Below are 16,965 nucleotides of genomic sequence, written 5' to 3'. Positions count from 1 at the left end.
TGAGATGACTGTGTCTACTGTACACTATGGAAATTGAATACATGGGCATAATGAACAAACGTGTTTTACATATATGGTCATATATCAGAGTTCTGCCAACACAGGTGACTGATCTAACCAAATATATTTCTTTATGTACGTAATTAAGCATTATATAGAAAATATTAAATGTATATGGGGTTATTAGCAGAAATTCATTATACAACATTTATTACAATACAAGCCTCTATGACTATATTATTATATTGTATTGAAATTCAAGGTTTACCTGCATCTTCTTGATTGGAGCGATCTTTATTCAGTCACCAGAATGAGCACTTTGTTATGTGTAATACATATGTTGAGGTGTCTGATCTGATATGTTAACTACTGTAATGAAGATGAACTTAACTCTTCAATAAGCAGGGAATTCCTGACCTAATAAATATGTAACCAAGTACATGCTTAGGACGTTTTACTTTGCATTGTAAGAATGTACATGGAGACTTCAAATATAAAAACGTGACTTTTTCTCATTAAAAACAGATAATTTCATGTTAAGTTAATAGAATGTGTGGGAATAACAATATTTACTTGTTATGACCTCAGAGCAATCCAGTTCTTAATTATAGATCAGTGGATAGAACGCTGCACTAGTCAATGTCATAATTACCCTACCATCTGATTACAGTGGAAGAAGGGCAGGACAAATCCTACACTGACCAGCACATCCAAATTGTACAACAATTTATTTATAGAGAAGTGACAGTGCTCATAGCACATGATTGTTGTTTACTGAGTTGATTACTGAAAAATAACAGGTTTCATCATCTTATCCACCATGTTTAGGTGAAATAATTGTGTAGTTGTGTTATATTGTAGATAAAAATAAGAGATTAATCATAATAAAAAAGATAAACAAAACACCCCCTAGAAAACACAATGATGACTCATATATATTGTTTATAAAGGTTGTAACGCAAAGAAGATGGCCAGATTACCAGCTCTCTCTCTATATATATATTTAAATTACTGAAATTACCAACAAACGAACTCTGTCCTTCTTGAACTGTCTACAAACAACAGATGGCATCTATCAGCTCAAGTAACTCATTGATGGCTGTCTATAGACACCTCTTTTATGAGTTTACACGGGAAGCCACGAGCGCAAGGCGCCACAATGTCTGAGATTACGCAGATCCCCTAGGGATATTCTTAGACACTGATTTACACTTAAACACTGATTTATACGTCAGAAAACAACAAGACTTTGTCCGGCCAGATGCGCTGGCTAATGATCTCATCAAACCAAACACACACACACATAGGCAAGAGAGCAAAAGTTCAGCGGCAGCGTGAACTCTCAGTCCTGGTCACACACACACACACACACACACACACACAGAAACACACATGGATCCTACCACGTGTGATCAAAATCATTTGGTACAATGTTTAAAATGTATTTTCTTGATGGGTGCATGATCCCTTGTCCCAAAAATTATGCCTATATAACTTTATTGGTTTGTAATCAATGTGATGTGACTATAATCGTGTATCTGTGTGTCATTATGTCATAGCAGTGCCATTCATGGTATCGTCTTGTTCCAGAGATCCCAACGGTCTCGAATGTTTAACGCAACATATCAGAGGATGCATTGTTTTATTAATACCAGTGATATTAATGTTACGAACGAATCTATCGTTCCAATTTCTAAGAGGAAGGGGGGTATAGATCTCGAAACGTCAGGAGGTGTGCCCGATCCGTTGTTAAAGACGGTTGGCCCACGTCCATGAGAGGGCGTGAGTTTTGGCCCCTTCAAAATATCATGCTTCCCTTCGCTCTTCTCTGATTCCTGCTCTTCCTTCTTCGACCCCGCTGATTCCACTTCCTCTCTTCTCCGGTCGCCCTCATCCCGGACCTCATCCACGTGTAGCGCAGCTCCATGGCAACCAGCTGAACAGGCCTCGCCGTGGCCTCTGGGACACAAACCCCCGTGCCATGTAAAAGCCTGCTGCCTTAGAAACCAAGATTTCTGGCCTCTTCCGCACGGAAGACGAACTTTCTCGGTAAAGTTACATCCAGTGAGCCTTTAAACTTCGCGGCACCTGAAGACGCAACAGAAACAGGACACCATCCGCGCTGTCCTGCCAGTTTCAGCATCACCCGAACAAAAGACAAAATCGCAAGTATATTGAGTTGATAAAACTGCTTTCCAGGTTGTCTCGCGAACTTAGGTTTCTGTATGTAATAATTACTAGCTTTTCTCTTCTCTTTATTCTCTTTTATTTCTTTCTTTCATTTAATTTCATTCTGATCACTTATGTTATTGTTTGGTTATATGTTTGTTGGTTTATTGTTTGCATTTTTACGTACGTTTATATTCGTAGCTCATATAATCTCTAGTTTTGCATTTATTAAAATTCATAAATACTTTTCACTGTCTCTGTATTTGAAAGCCCACCATTCTAAAGTCAATGAAACAAAAGATCTTAAGCTACAAGCTCGATATTAGACTACATTCAGTAGTTTTAATTAATAAACTCAATAAAGTTTAATGTTCGTGGCCAGAACCTAAACTTTAGTGGAGTTTGTGAATACCCCTTCTTAACTGTACTGACCTTACATCTACTCGCTGGCCGAGTTAAAGGTTGGTCAGACCAGTTACAGAACGAGGTAATCTCGATAATTGATAAAATAAATGTACATGCGACTTATGAATTATGACCATGAGTCATAAATATTAATATTCCCAAGATTCCCCATATTCTTGAGCTAATTCATATTTACCCAGAGTCGTATTCGTTACAAGGTTTCAGATGTTCAGGAATTCAAGTGGTGGTGGACCGATCCGTCAGCAAAGGTGCAATGTAAGAGCACCTAGACAAATCACTTTTGATTTGAAAAAGTGAAGTGAAAATTTGAAAGAGCTGAAGACAAGAATCCCAGAGGTGAAGACAAAAAGCCAAGAGGTGAAGACAAGAAGCCCAGAGCTGAAGACTAGAAGCCCAGAGCTGAAGACAAGAAGTCCAGAGCTGAAGACAAGAAGCCCAGAGCTAAAGACAAGAAGCCCAGAGCTGAAGACAAGAAGTCCAGAGCTGAAGACAAGAAGTCCAGAGCTAAAGACAAGAAGCCCAGAGCTGAAGACAAGAAGCCCAGAGCTGAAGACAAGAAGCCCAGAGCTGAAGACAAGAAGCCCAGAGCTGAAGACAAGAAGTCCAGAGCTGAAGACAAGAAGTCCAGGGCTGAAGACAAGAAGCCCAGAGCTGAAGACAAGAAGTCCAGAGCTGAAGACAAGAAGTCCAGAGCTGAAGACAAGAAGCCCAGAGCTGAAGACAAGAAGCCCAGAGCTGAAGACAAGAAGCCCAGAGCTGAAGACAAGAAGCCCAGAGCTGAAGACAAGAAGTCCAGAGCTGAAGACAAGAAGCCCAGAGCTGAAGACAATAAGTCCAGAGCTGAAGACTAGAAGCCCAGAGCTGAAGACAAGAAACCCAGAGCTGACAACAAGAAGCCCAGAGCTGAAGACAAGAAGCCCAGAGCTGAAGACAAGAAGTCCAGAGCTGAAGACAAGAAACCCAGAGCTGACAACAAGAAGCCCAGAGCTGAAGACTAGAAGCCCAGAGCTGAAGACAAGAAACCCAGAGCTGACAACAAGAAGCCCAGAGCTGAAGACAAGAAGTCCAGAGCTGAAGACAAGAAGCCCAGAGCTGAAGACAAGAAGCCCAGAGCTGAAGACAAGAAGCCCAGAGCTGAAGACAAGAAGCCCAGAGCTGAAGACAAGAAGTCCAGAGCTGAAGACAAGAAGCCCAGAGCTGAAGACAAGAAGCCCAGAGCTGAAGACAAGAAGCCCAGAGCTGAAGACAAGAAGTCCAGAGCTGAAGACAAGAAGCCCAGAGCTGAAGACAAGAAGCCCAGAGCTGAAGACAAGAAGCCCAGAGCTGAAGACAAGAAGCCCAGAGCTGAAGACAAGAAACCCAGAGCTGACTACACCTATGATTCAAAGCAGGATTATGTAAGGATTATGTTTAATGCACTTCGTAGAGGCACTCCGCTTCGCGTCGGGTGGTTCTTCGCCTCTACGTCGTGCATTAAAATCCTTTAATGCATGGCTAGCCGTGGATTATCCCGCTTATACCTTGGTTATTTGCCAAAGTTAAAAATAAGTTAAAGCTGTAACTGATGTTTACAGTGTAATTTTTTAACAGACGTGTAAAAATGACGGTTACTTCTTAAGTTAAGGCTTGTCAGTTCTTGCACTCCGTCCGCTTTAAATAAAGTAGAGCCATCGGATTGCTTTTATTTGAATGAATTCACATTTATTTAAATTCATTATTAAAAGAGAGAGACAGAGAACTGAAGGAGAAGGAACAGAGAGAGAGAGAGAGATGCGTGCGCGAGTTACCTGTGTGCGTCGATCTCTTCTTTAAAGTCTAGCAGCTACAGTCCCCTCATTGCTTAAGCATATAGCTAACTTAATGATTCTTTAATGGATTTATTACAATTATTTATGAATGACAGGCAACACTGATACAAATTAAACGATATTCAAAAATCATCCATTTAGCCTACCTAAACGTTTTCATATGCGTCTCTCACTCTGCTTGCAAGTGTATCTGTGTTACTATGGTTACCAATGTAGCGGATTAATTTCGAACTGTAATCAAACTGACTGGAACTACCTGTGCATTAAACGGTTTTACTGCACACCTTCCAGCCAATCAGAATCGAGTATTTAAACAGCCCATGGTATAATGTAGTTTATACTTTAATGAAGTTTTATTTGCCTTTACATTTTTTTTTATTATAAAAAGAAAAATTAGCAATTAAAATGAGTTTAATTAATTAGAAAAACTGCCTACCGAAGTTCTGATTTATAGTGTTTTAAGACTTTTAATGAGAACATACCACAGAGAAGTCTTCTGATCAAATTGAAAGTAATTTAAAATGCTTATAATTTAGGCCAGACTCAACTTATGTTATCTAACCTGAGAATAATAAAGAATAAGATTAAAGGTGTTAAGATCAAAGTACACACCAAAACAACAGTTCACATTATGGTACCATAAAACAAGTTATTGTACACTTTATCATAAGGGCATAAATCCAATTTCCCAAAATCTAGGGCATTCTTGTACAAACAAAGTTGTAAATCAGGTTAATAATTACATATACTGTTTTATACATGAAATTAACTTGACAAGTTTTGTGTTGAATAATTGAATGAGTTTTATATGCATAGTCTGTTATCTGTTGCATGTGGGGGGAAATAACATTAAATGCAATTTTGTGGATTAAACACAAGTTAAACTACATCAGCAACATTTGTTTTATTACAGGGCTCTACAGTGCGAGTAATTCACTCGCATTTGCGCCTAAAAATAGTTATGTGCGAACTTGAAAAATAATTTACGAGCACAGTGCGCGAGTGACGGGCTGTTCTCAATACACTGAAGACAACAGCGCGATGAAGCGAAGCATACCATTGATTTCACGTGGAAAGCAAGCAAGAGGACGGGGTCGCAACTGCGTGATGTGAACATTTGATGACGCGCTTAACTTTATTCAAATGGGAGCGACGATTCGCAACCAACCATTGAGCCAATCACTGAAATAGTGTGGGAATGTGCGGGAACTGCTGGATTTTAAGTGAGAGAGTCCTCCCAACAGTGCTAAAAATAAACGTGTGAGAGCGTGTTATTGGCTATATGTCATGTTATAGCCAGATATGATGACGCTACTGCAACACGTGCGACAGATGAGCGATCCATTCATCAAGCTAACGCGCAAACTGCCGCGAATTAAAGTGAAAGTAAGTCGTAGACGCTCATCACACAATCATATTTAATAGTAAAGAAACGAAATGATATTAGGCTAACGGTTACCAGTGCTGCTGTCGCTCTCTCCTATCGCTGATTTTGAAATGAGCTTATGATGATCAATAAAATGCTGGTCATATCTGTTGCTTTTGGTGACGTGAACTAGGCCTATTTTAAATCTGCATATAACGCGGGAATAGAAGATCCGATTTAGTTTTGCGAAAACACACAATGTGACTAGGTGTAAATGGAATCGTTTTGATCAGTAAAAACGTATGCAGTGACCAGGTGTAAACAGGCCGCTGCGCTACACCATAAAACAAGTAAAGTAAACACTTAGTGAGCTAGATACGCAACACAGTATGAAGCCTAGTCATTATCTCAAAAGACCAAGTGCAAAAAAAAACAAAATAATGAACTCCCGCACACTATCAATAGGCCTTACTTGCAAATGAGTATCAAAATTTTATTAGCAACCCACCAAATTTTATTTTAATTATGTCCCACCAAAAGACCAAATGCATAAACTGAAGTTACGACCAAAACAGTGACACTGAGGACAGGAAGACGACAAAAACTCATTTTTGATGTAACTTAATATAGGCTACTGCAAGTACTGCAAAGGAAAAAAGCAAGCAGGCATTTGTTTTGTTTTTAGCACTTTATACTTTATTGAGGTGTTCATTCTTTTTTATATATTTTGAAGTAGGTTAAAATAATAATTGCATAATTATTAAACAGGTAACGTTAGTTCACCCAAAATAGAAAATTCTGTCATTTATTACTCTCCATCATGTCGTTCCAAACCCGTAAGACTTTCACTCATCTTCGGAACACAAATTAAGAACTTTTTAATGAAATTGAGAGATTTCTTTCCCTCCATTGACAGCCTACACAACTACCACTTTGATGCTTCGAAAAACGTTCATAAAATGATCATAAAACTAATCCATATGAATTGAGCAGTTTAATCAACTTTTTTCACTGTGCTCCTATATTTCTTTGTGTGCTCCTAAATTTTTTCATTTAGGAGCACATGTACTCCTTGGGAAAAAAGTTAGCGTAGAGCCCTGTATTAGTATTAGGCTTCAACATGTAAACTTCACGTACATTTTTTTTGGTGTAAATTAACATCCAATGTTTCCTTTAAGCTGGTAAACCTGGTAACTTTCATAAGATATGCACATGGATGTCAGAGAGTCATGTGACCATCTACATCAGAGGTCAGAAATATATCAGAGGTCAGGAAAATCACTGGCACGTGACAATAGCTAATGCACTGTATTTATTTTAAATAAAGCATACTTGCAAACTTGCATATGGATGTACATTTTGAGGTAATCACTCCTTACAGTCACACAGCCTGTTTTATTAAGCTATGTGCTATAAATACTATTAAAGAGTGAGATTTTAACCTGCGCTGGTGCACAGATCTGACAATCCATTCACATGACCAGAGTTACGTTACGTGCTTCTGTGATTATCCGTCCCATAAGGATGCTAACCGCTGATCTATATAAATATATATATAAAAAACAACTTTGAGTCAGTTATTTTCTGTTGTGATCAACATAGTGCCACAAATGTTGTGAATAGTGATAAACATCTACTGAACCCGAAACATCTCTTTGATTATGACTAACCCCCTGGGGTCTGCGGTCGCGCCGGCGTGATCAACTCTTTTTTTTCTCATGAGTGCAGAAGACACTCAAATAACTCAAATTACGTCTAATTATTTTTGTCAAACAGGCAAGTTTTATACATCATTCAAAATTAATTGTTAATTGTCTACTTTTATTTGTGTACACTCATACACACCCACGTGCGCACGATTCACATGTATCATATATATATTTTGTGTTGTAAATACATATAGCCTGATAAAAAGCCATTCTTTTAAATCTCTCCACATTCTTTGTTTATAGTTCCCTCACAGTCCCACCTGATAGGCCATTAGGGGAGGGTCTTTGTCTTCTCTGGTGTGAAACATATCAATATTCATGATGATTCACATCTCCTCACTCGCATAAAGCTTTCTTACACAAAACATGTCTAACAAATTTTAAATAAATATATTGTTTTATGTGAATGAACACACAGGATGATATTCAAAATATTTTTGAAACAAAAACTGCAAAAGTCAAAAGTCTTGTGAACAAAAAGTCAGTATGGGTTTCATGACCTTATTTCAGTGACAATATTTTTAGTTTTTCACAAACCACACATAAACGTAATTTTCTCAAAACTACAAACTTTTACATACATGCTGCTGACATATTATTGTAGCAGAGTTTGTGCAAAATACAGTGTAATCAGACTTTAGGCATGGAAATGTCACAAGTAACAGAAATAAGCACAAATGTCAGAGCATGTCAGAACACCTCCAGGGCCCAGAAAACACCTCAAGAGGGTTAATCAAATTAGAGTAAACAGTAGACCACAGCTCATCGGTTAGACATCGGTTAGACTCCATGAAAAAGCTTGAAGCATGTGGAGAGGTGCATCACACTTCTCACATGCATATACAGTGTGCTTGTCATACCATCTGCATCTGTGGAAACGGTTCCCTGTGTTCACAGGCCAGTGAGATTTTCCATCGCTTCTTGCAGAATCTTGAGTGACAGTTTTTGCAATCATAGCTCTTCTGCCATGGCCAAGAGGTAGTTTTCTGTATCTTTTTAGGAGACCCAGGGACACAGATCGCTGAAAGGCCAGGAGGTCAAGAACAACCAGCTAAGGGACCAAGAAAAGATTGGCCACCACCACTTCTTTGACCTTATTGTAGTCCTGTATCTTGACACCTGAAGATCATGCAGATCCACGCCCCCCATGTTTTGGTTGTGTGTGAGGATACACATGGGCTGTGGAACTTTGTCATAGGCTTTTTTTTCTCTTTGTTCCACCTGTTTATGGTTACCTCAGAATACTTCTCATTATCTCATCAAAGACATTCCTTCTCATTGCATTTGAGATGGCTTCATTGTAGACATCTGGGGCACACCAATTGGTTCTCATGAAATCTACCATTCAATAGTCTACCTGGTAAATGGGCCGTTTCACCCTGGTACTCCCAATCTGAGCCATCACTATCACAGTCACTTTCAATTGTCTCTTTTTCGAGTGTAGGAATGACGGTGATGCTGCACACAACACTTGGGGGGTCACGTACGTCTAGGAGGTCCAACACATCTGATAGTTTTAAACTGTGTAAAAATAAACAAATGATAACTAGGATTAACAGCTAAAACCTGTGGTTTCAATTGAAACACTGTGTTGTACTACTGGTCACAATTGTGACCATTAACAAATTTACACCTCTTATGAGCAAAATATATATGCAGGAGTATTTTTCTCAAAATATATGAGTAGTAGACCCTTTTAAGAATATATGTACAAAATATGATAGTTCTGTTTGTTAATTAAGGTGTTTTACTTACTTACTAAGCAGGACGTAAACTGATCTGGTCATGTGACCTTTCACACTAGTCACATGACATTGATACATTTTAATCAAGACAATCTATTTTTTAATTTAAAAGTTGAATTTCTTGCCCAGAGCCAACAACAACAACACTCTTAGAGCTTCCAGAAATAAGAAAAAAGACACGGTCACAATTGTGACCGGTGAGATTAAACGGGTTTCCACCGTCAGAGGTGGGCACAAATACATCAAAAACTATTTTGTTACAAACTACAAATACTGGCTCATGAAATGTAACAAAATAAAATACAAAATACTGATGTGAAAAATGTATTTAAATAAAATACAAGTAATTAGTATTTTGAAAATACAAAAATACTCCCAAAATAATCTTAAAGGGTTAGTTCACCCAAAAATGAAAATTCTGTCAGTAGTCACTCACCCTCATGTTGTTCCAACCCTGTAAGACCTTCGTTCATCTTCGGAACACAAATTAAGATATTTTTGATTAAATCTGAGAGCTGTCTCACTCCTCCATAGGCTTCTAAGGCATTATAACTTGTTGGCCCAGAAAATGTATTAAAGACATCGTTAATATAGTCCAAGTGACTACAGTGGCTCAATCTTAAGTTTATAAAGCGACGAGAATACTTTTTGTGCGCAAAAAAAAACAAAAATAATGACTTTATTCCACTATTCATTTCCTTCTCTCTGGGCCTCGAGTTTTTTCACGTAGTGTTTTTGCGCAGCGCGTCTGTGTTGTATGTCACACGCATCACACACATGACCAGCGTCGGCCAATAGTGAACCTGCGTGGTGACGTGCAACACAGACGCACTGCGCTAAAACACTACGTGAAAAAACTCGAGGCCCAGAGAGAAGCTTTATAAACTTAACCCGCTTTATAAACTTAAGATTGAGCCACTGTAGTCACTTGGACTATATTAACAATGTCTTTAATACATTTTCTGGGCCAGCAAGTTATAATGCCTTAGAAGCCTATGGAGGCGTGATCAGCTCTCAGATTTAATCAAAAATATCTTAATTTGTGTTCCGAAGATGAACGAAGGTCTTACGGGGAACAACATGAGGGTGAGTAATTACTGACAGAATTTTCATTTTTGGGTGAACTAACCCTTTAATGCTGTTTTTAAGAGGAGCAGCGCCACTTCTTCTCCTGTGTTCAAAACTCATTCACTTCTTGGAGGGAGCCCGGTCTACAGGGTGTCACATGATTTTCGTGCATCTAACCTGGACATTGCCATTTCCAACATCAGACCGAAAATATGGCAAAATCATTTACTATGGTGATAAGCATATGGTGATTTTTCTTAAGTATTTGAAATACTCTAAATACACTCCCTCAAAATATTTTGTTACAAACTACATTTTATTTTTTCCACACCTGCAAAATACAAATTACAAAATACACTAAAGTAATTAAATACGTATTTAAAATACATTTAATTGAAATACTGCCCATGTCTGTCCACCGTCACATCTGAGCGCGAAACGCTGCTTGGATAGTTTCAAGATAGTTAAAAAATAATTAATGATACCATAATAATTTAATTGTTCATATGTGTTTATTCTTGTAAGAAGATTTTTTTTACTGATTATGAACACAAATTAATCATGACAAACCAAATTAATTGTAATTGTATTAATTATACCATTGATCAAAACAAGCTGATACCAAGGTATTTTAGGCCTACAATTCTAATATAATTTTCCATGAAAAATCATGATTTTTTTTTTCGAAAGTAAGGTTAATGTAAGCAGCTTCTTGCAATACTCTGCTAAATGCATAATAAAACCTAAAAACAAACATTACCACTTTAATGACCGTATAGCCTACTGTCGTTTTTACTGTCCAATGACAGCCCATCTACTTTGATTGGCATGGGAGGGAGTCGGAAGTTCATTTGTTGCCCCTACGAGTTTATAATAGCATATTTTAACAAGATTTTCAAACGGATAAAAAAAAAAAAACTGCCTCAACTTGTGACAAAAAACAACCGATCAGCTTCGGCCTTTCCGTAACAACATTGAAAGCTCAGCTGAACAGCTGATCATAGCTGTACAGAGCAGGTTTTTATTTCTCATCTCCATAAATATATCTAGTAGTAAAGCTAATGCAAGGGCTAGAAATCAATTAATCCTTTGCTGATACTTCCTCGTCATCATGTCATGGAGAGCGCAGTTCATGGTTGCATAGCAGCGACAGACTACAGAATACCTGGATAATGGATAGGGGACGCTGACCCAAAAAAGGTAGAGAACCACTGCTGTAACTAGTTGATTGTACTGAAAGTACATTAAGAAGAGTGATGCTATAATTCTAACTGGAGAACTACTGAATGACCCGTTAATGAAAAAATGAACTACACTCCCATTAAGCATTGTGAACAAAATCATTAAAACACAAAACCATTGGCTTACAGATGTTGATTATAAGTATAGAAATAATGTAGCTTACATTTATTCAAAATGAAAGTATACAAATACATAAGAAGATTACAAGGGATAAATTGGGTTAAGAATTTTAAATGTACAAGGGTAGTCACAAGGCCCCAGAAACCAGTTGCGTTGCCCTAAGGACAAGGGGCGTCAATTGGTTATTGGAGGGTGTGGCTGCTGCCATACCTTGGCTGCCTGTTCAGGTCGTATATTTTTATTGTAGGATTAACAGATTTATATTACTACATTTAACATAAAATTTGTAATTTTTTAATAAAAGAGAAAAGCAAGTAATTTAAAGCAATCTGGTTGTTGTATTCGTGACATGAATTCAACAGCACTGCAAATGTGTCTACGTCGTGATTTTGCAGCATTAAATATTGTAGCCAATCACAGGCATTTCAGTTCAGTATTTGGAAGAAAATTATCGTACACGAGTAAAACATACAGAATAAAGCTATTTATCTAGACCAACCACTTTTTGACACAACCTGCAAATTACTTTATTGCTAAACTACTGACCTCAGCTCGGAAACAGCTGACGTAAGTGCCGCTGCAGGTACGTCAACTTTTTTCCCCATCTTTTTTTTCATGCAAAACATACAGAGATGACATGCTTATGATATACAACTTATTATACAATATACAAAAGGAACGTTAACTTGTGCTAGTGAGATGAGATGGAAGACATGCATAACACCACGTTCACGGTCTCCTCACAATCATGACGGAATCCACAGCTAGATCAATGAGTATAGAAGCCTTAGATTACAACGACCATCATTTGAAGTGTCACAAAATTCTGAAATTATCGCACAATATGGGATTTTTTTCATTATTGATCGTACATCGTACAGAGGTCAAAATTATCGTACAAATATGATAATTATCGTACGTCTGGCAACAATGTTTCAGTTTAAAATAATGACCAATCAGAGATGTTTAAGTTACCGATATGGAAAATCCACTCAAATATCGCTCAAAATGCTGAATGAGTTTGTTTAGCGAAATGTTACTAAGTTCTACAGACACACAAATCCTCTCATTATAAACAACCAAGCAGAGACAGGATTAAAATAAAAGATTAATTGTTAGGTTTAGTCAGATTCAGTGTTTTAAATGGGAGTTTCACACTCAATGAATTTGCGAATGTTTTTTAATGAGACTTTGTGGCTTTTCCTAAATAATTCTGTACTAAAGTGACAATAAAGTTGATTTTAAATGGTATAATAGTGCTCCTCTGATGCCATCTACTGATTATAGAGGTAATTTTTAATTTTAATAAAAGTAAAAATAAAATAAAATAAAAGTTTCCATTGTGTGTGAAACATGATGAACATAGTGAAATTAAAAGAATGTGTAGAATTAATGCATGAATATGTTCTTACTGGGCCAACTGCTTCTGACGTTTCTATTTACTTTATTACAGTCATTTATCTTCCCCCACAAAGAGTTAATGATTGGTGATTTTGAAACCACTGAAAAACAATGTAATAATCTTCGGAACCAGTTAAACCAGGACCATTTCAGGAAAACAAATTAAGCATGTTCAAAACACACACACACACACACACACACACACACATACTTGTTTATATGCATTGTGGGGGTCACCTGTCAGAAATGCTACATAATGGGGACCACCCTTTCTAATAAACTTTAAGACCTAAAAAAAATATTATGTCAACTAATACAATATCAGTTTAGAAAATGTCCTTTCAGATTACAAATATTTTGCTATAAAATTTTCAAACATGACACAGTGGCTACTTGTGGGGTCATTTCAGGTCTTGTGTAAATCTGAGGTCCGCCAATACACACAACTGGTTTTTAGTCATCGTGGGGATCAAACGTACACACACCAAACTAGTTTTAGGTCATCGTGGGGTCAAATGTACACACACCAAACTAGTTTTAGGTCATCGTGGGGATCAAACGTACACACACCAAACTAGTTTTAGGTCATCGTGGGGATCAAACGTACACACACCAAACTAGTTTTAGGTCATCGTGGGGATCAAACGTACACACACCAAACTAGTTTTAGGTCATCATGGGGATCAAACGTACACACACCAAACTAGTTTTAGGTCATCGTGGGGTCAAACGTACACACACCAAACTAGTTTTAGGTCATCGTGGGGTCAAACGTACATAGCTACTTTTATCCTTGTATCAACTAATTTTGAGAAGACTGCCCCAGTAACACAATTTTTAAAAGGCACTTTTTAAAAAGCAGTGTAAAAAGAGAATCTACTTTTGAGCTCTTTATTTATAGAAAGCAACATTAAATGTTTTTACTTCTAAAAAGTATAACCTACATACACACAAACATACGTACATATATGTAGACATGTACATGCGTGTATAAATAATTATCTGTGACATGTAATGTTAACATTTTCAAAACTTGCATCAAATGTCTGTCAACAAATAGATCTAGCATAAGACTATTCCATGCTCATGTTCATATTAATTAATAAAACCCTTGACAAACACTTCTAAACAGTTTCTCAAAACGTACTGTCAATAAGTAAAGAAACTTCAGCATGAAACTTTTGCATGCCTGCGTGTATAGTAAACATTTGACATTTAAAAAAACAATTATGAAAACTTGCTAAAAAAACTAAATAAATCATTAACTGCAGTATAAAAGTTATTTGAAACACTTTAAAAACATTTGAAAAGAACTGAATCAACAAATCCATACAGGCAAGATTAAGATATAACCTGGTGACCAATACTCAACATGGTGTCAATATTAGTGTATGGAAGTAAAATAATGACAAATGTTTTTGAAACTGAAAAGCTTGTTGAATTGCACTACTAGAAAAAATATGCAGTGCATTAACCCTGCTTGCATTTTAATGCATTGTATTTTCAGGCCTTGCATTTTTATGGGCTGAAATTCAACATGGTTGTATATTTAAGCTGTGAATATTTCAATGCAAAACATTTCACACACATTTTCATTCTTAATTCAATAATCCATATTCACCTTTCAGATTTCACTTCCAAAATGTTCGTTCTGTTTAAAAATAAAACCTATAATATTCAACCAGCAATTTTCGGTCCATTTTATTTTGCTTCCACAAATTCAGTGGTTCAAATTCGACAGAAAATTCAACATTGACATCCAGGAACTGCAGGAAAAGCAGTAGATTGCCGATTGATGATCTCCATAGCTGTAGACGGTCTCACCAGCAGGGGTGCAAGCGGCTGTTGACGAAGAAAACTATAGAGTAACGGGTGAAAGACTCATTCATTCGTTGAATTACAGAAATGGAGCGAGCAGTGGGCTATTTGTGATTGAATGATGAATTGTGAGGATTATCATATGGAAAAGCTGATAAAGACACAAAAGCTGTGTTTACATTGAAGTCTTCACTGTTACTTTTGTACATGCAAGTTTTGCACAGCTTTCTCTGTCGTGACCGAGATAGTTATTCCCCGATGCTGATGTACAGATCAAACGTTAAATCTGAGGTAGTAGACATACATTTCTCTCGGTTGTTTCATTTTCTTAACTGTATATTGCGGTGCTGTGCTGCAGAACTGGGGATTCCCTCAATAGTCACTCTCCAGGATTCCCCTGTGGTCTCAGGACACTCAAAGTTACTCGATGGACAAAATACAGTGATATAAAAGACCAAACTCCCACCTTATTGGGGATGTAGGCGATATTAATAGGCTACAGGCAAGCGGATGGACCAGCATATGAACGTAACACGCAAATTTCACGCTTAGCGATTCCCAGTGAAGTACTGGCATAAGTTCGCCTGACACTGGATATTCGCACATTTAGGGACCGTCTCTAAAGTTACATAAGACATTGGTACACACGTTTCTAACTTCAATAGCATTTGAAGAGAATGACTTAAGTCATAAAACCAACTGTAAAGTGTTAATGTAGGTGCCATGATGCACACTTTTACTTTACAGATGGTTTTATGACTAAGTCATTCTCTTCAAATGCTATTGAAGTTAGAAACGTGTGTCCCTAGACGGTCCCTAAATGTGCGAATATCCAGTGTCAGGCGAACTTATGCCAGTACTTCACTGGGAATCGCTAAGCGTGAAACTTTGCGTGTTACGTTCATATGCTGGTCCATCCGCTTGCCTGTAGCCTATTAATATAGCCTACATCCCCAATAAGGTGGGAGTTTGGTCTTTTATATCACTGTATTTTGTCCATCGAGTTACTTTGAGTGTCCTGAGACCACAGGGGAATCCTGGAGAGTGACGTATTAAGGGAATCCCCAGTTCTGCAGCACAGCACCGCAATATACAGTTCAGAAAACTAAACAACCGAGAGAAATGTATGTCTGCTACCTCAGATTTAACGTTTGATCTGTACATCAGCATCGGGGAATAACTATCTCGGTCACGACAGAGAAAGCTGTGCAAAACTTGCATGTACAAAAGTAACAGTGAAGACTTCAATGTAAACACAGCTTTAGTGTCTTTATCAGCTTTTCCATATGATAATCCTCACAATTCATCACCCTGATAATAATCACAAATAGCCCACTGCTCGCTCCATTTCTGTAATTCAACGAATGAATGAGTCTTTCACCCGTTACTCTATAGTTTTCTTCGTCAACAGCCGCTTGCACCCCTGCTGGTGAGGCTGACTAACAGCTATGGAGATCATCAATCGGCAATCTACTGCTTTTCCTGCAGTTCCTGGATGTCAATGTTGAATTTTCTGTCGAACTTGAACCACTGAATTTGTGGAAGCAAAATAAAATGGATCGAATGGATTGCCGGTCGAATATTATAGGTTTTATTCAATATTATAGGAATTTTATAGGTTTTAAAACAAGCTTTTCAGTTTCAAAAACATTTGTCATTATTTTACTTCCATATTAGTGTGTTAGATCTTTTCTTTGTAGAGCAGAGATTCGATTTTTGATATAAAACTTCAGAGCTGACCATTCTCTCTGTTTTAGAGCAGATGGTTCAGCTTCCAAACACCTTACGCAGTCTGCCTTCCCTGGAACTTTGCGGTTCTTTATGAACCTCATCATGTGGTTCTCTACTGCATCAATTTCGTGTTTGTTCCAGGCTGTCCTCTTGATGTGACCTGTAGAGGGAACAAGTAGGTCTACATCATATATCTTAGCATTTCACTAGTAAGAAGTTGCTTAAATGCTTAATCGGTCCAAGATACGGATACAGATCCTTGAGATCAGCTCGAGACATTCAATGTTTGAAATAATCTCAATAATCTTCCGTAGTTAGAATATTGAAATGCTTCAAAAATCATGTTGTAAATAGAAACCTAA

Source organism: Abramis brama (assembly GCF_963993115.1).
Source record: "Abramis brama genome assembly, chromosome: 4".
NCBI lineage: Eukaryota > Metazoa > Chordata > Actinopteri > Cypriniformes > Leuciscidae > Abramis > Abramis brama.
Note: the sequence above shows the minus strand (reverse complement) of the source record.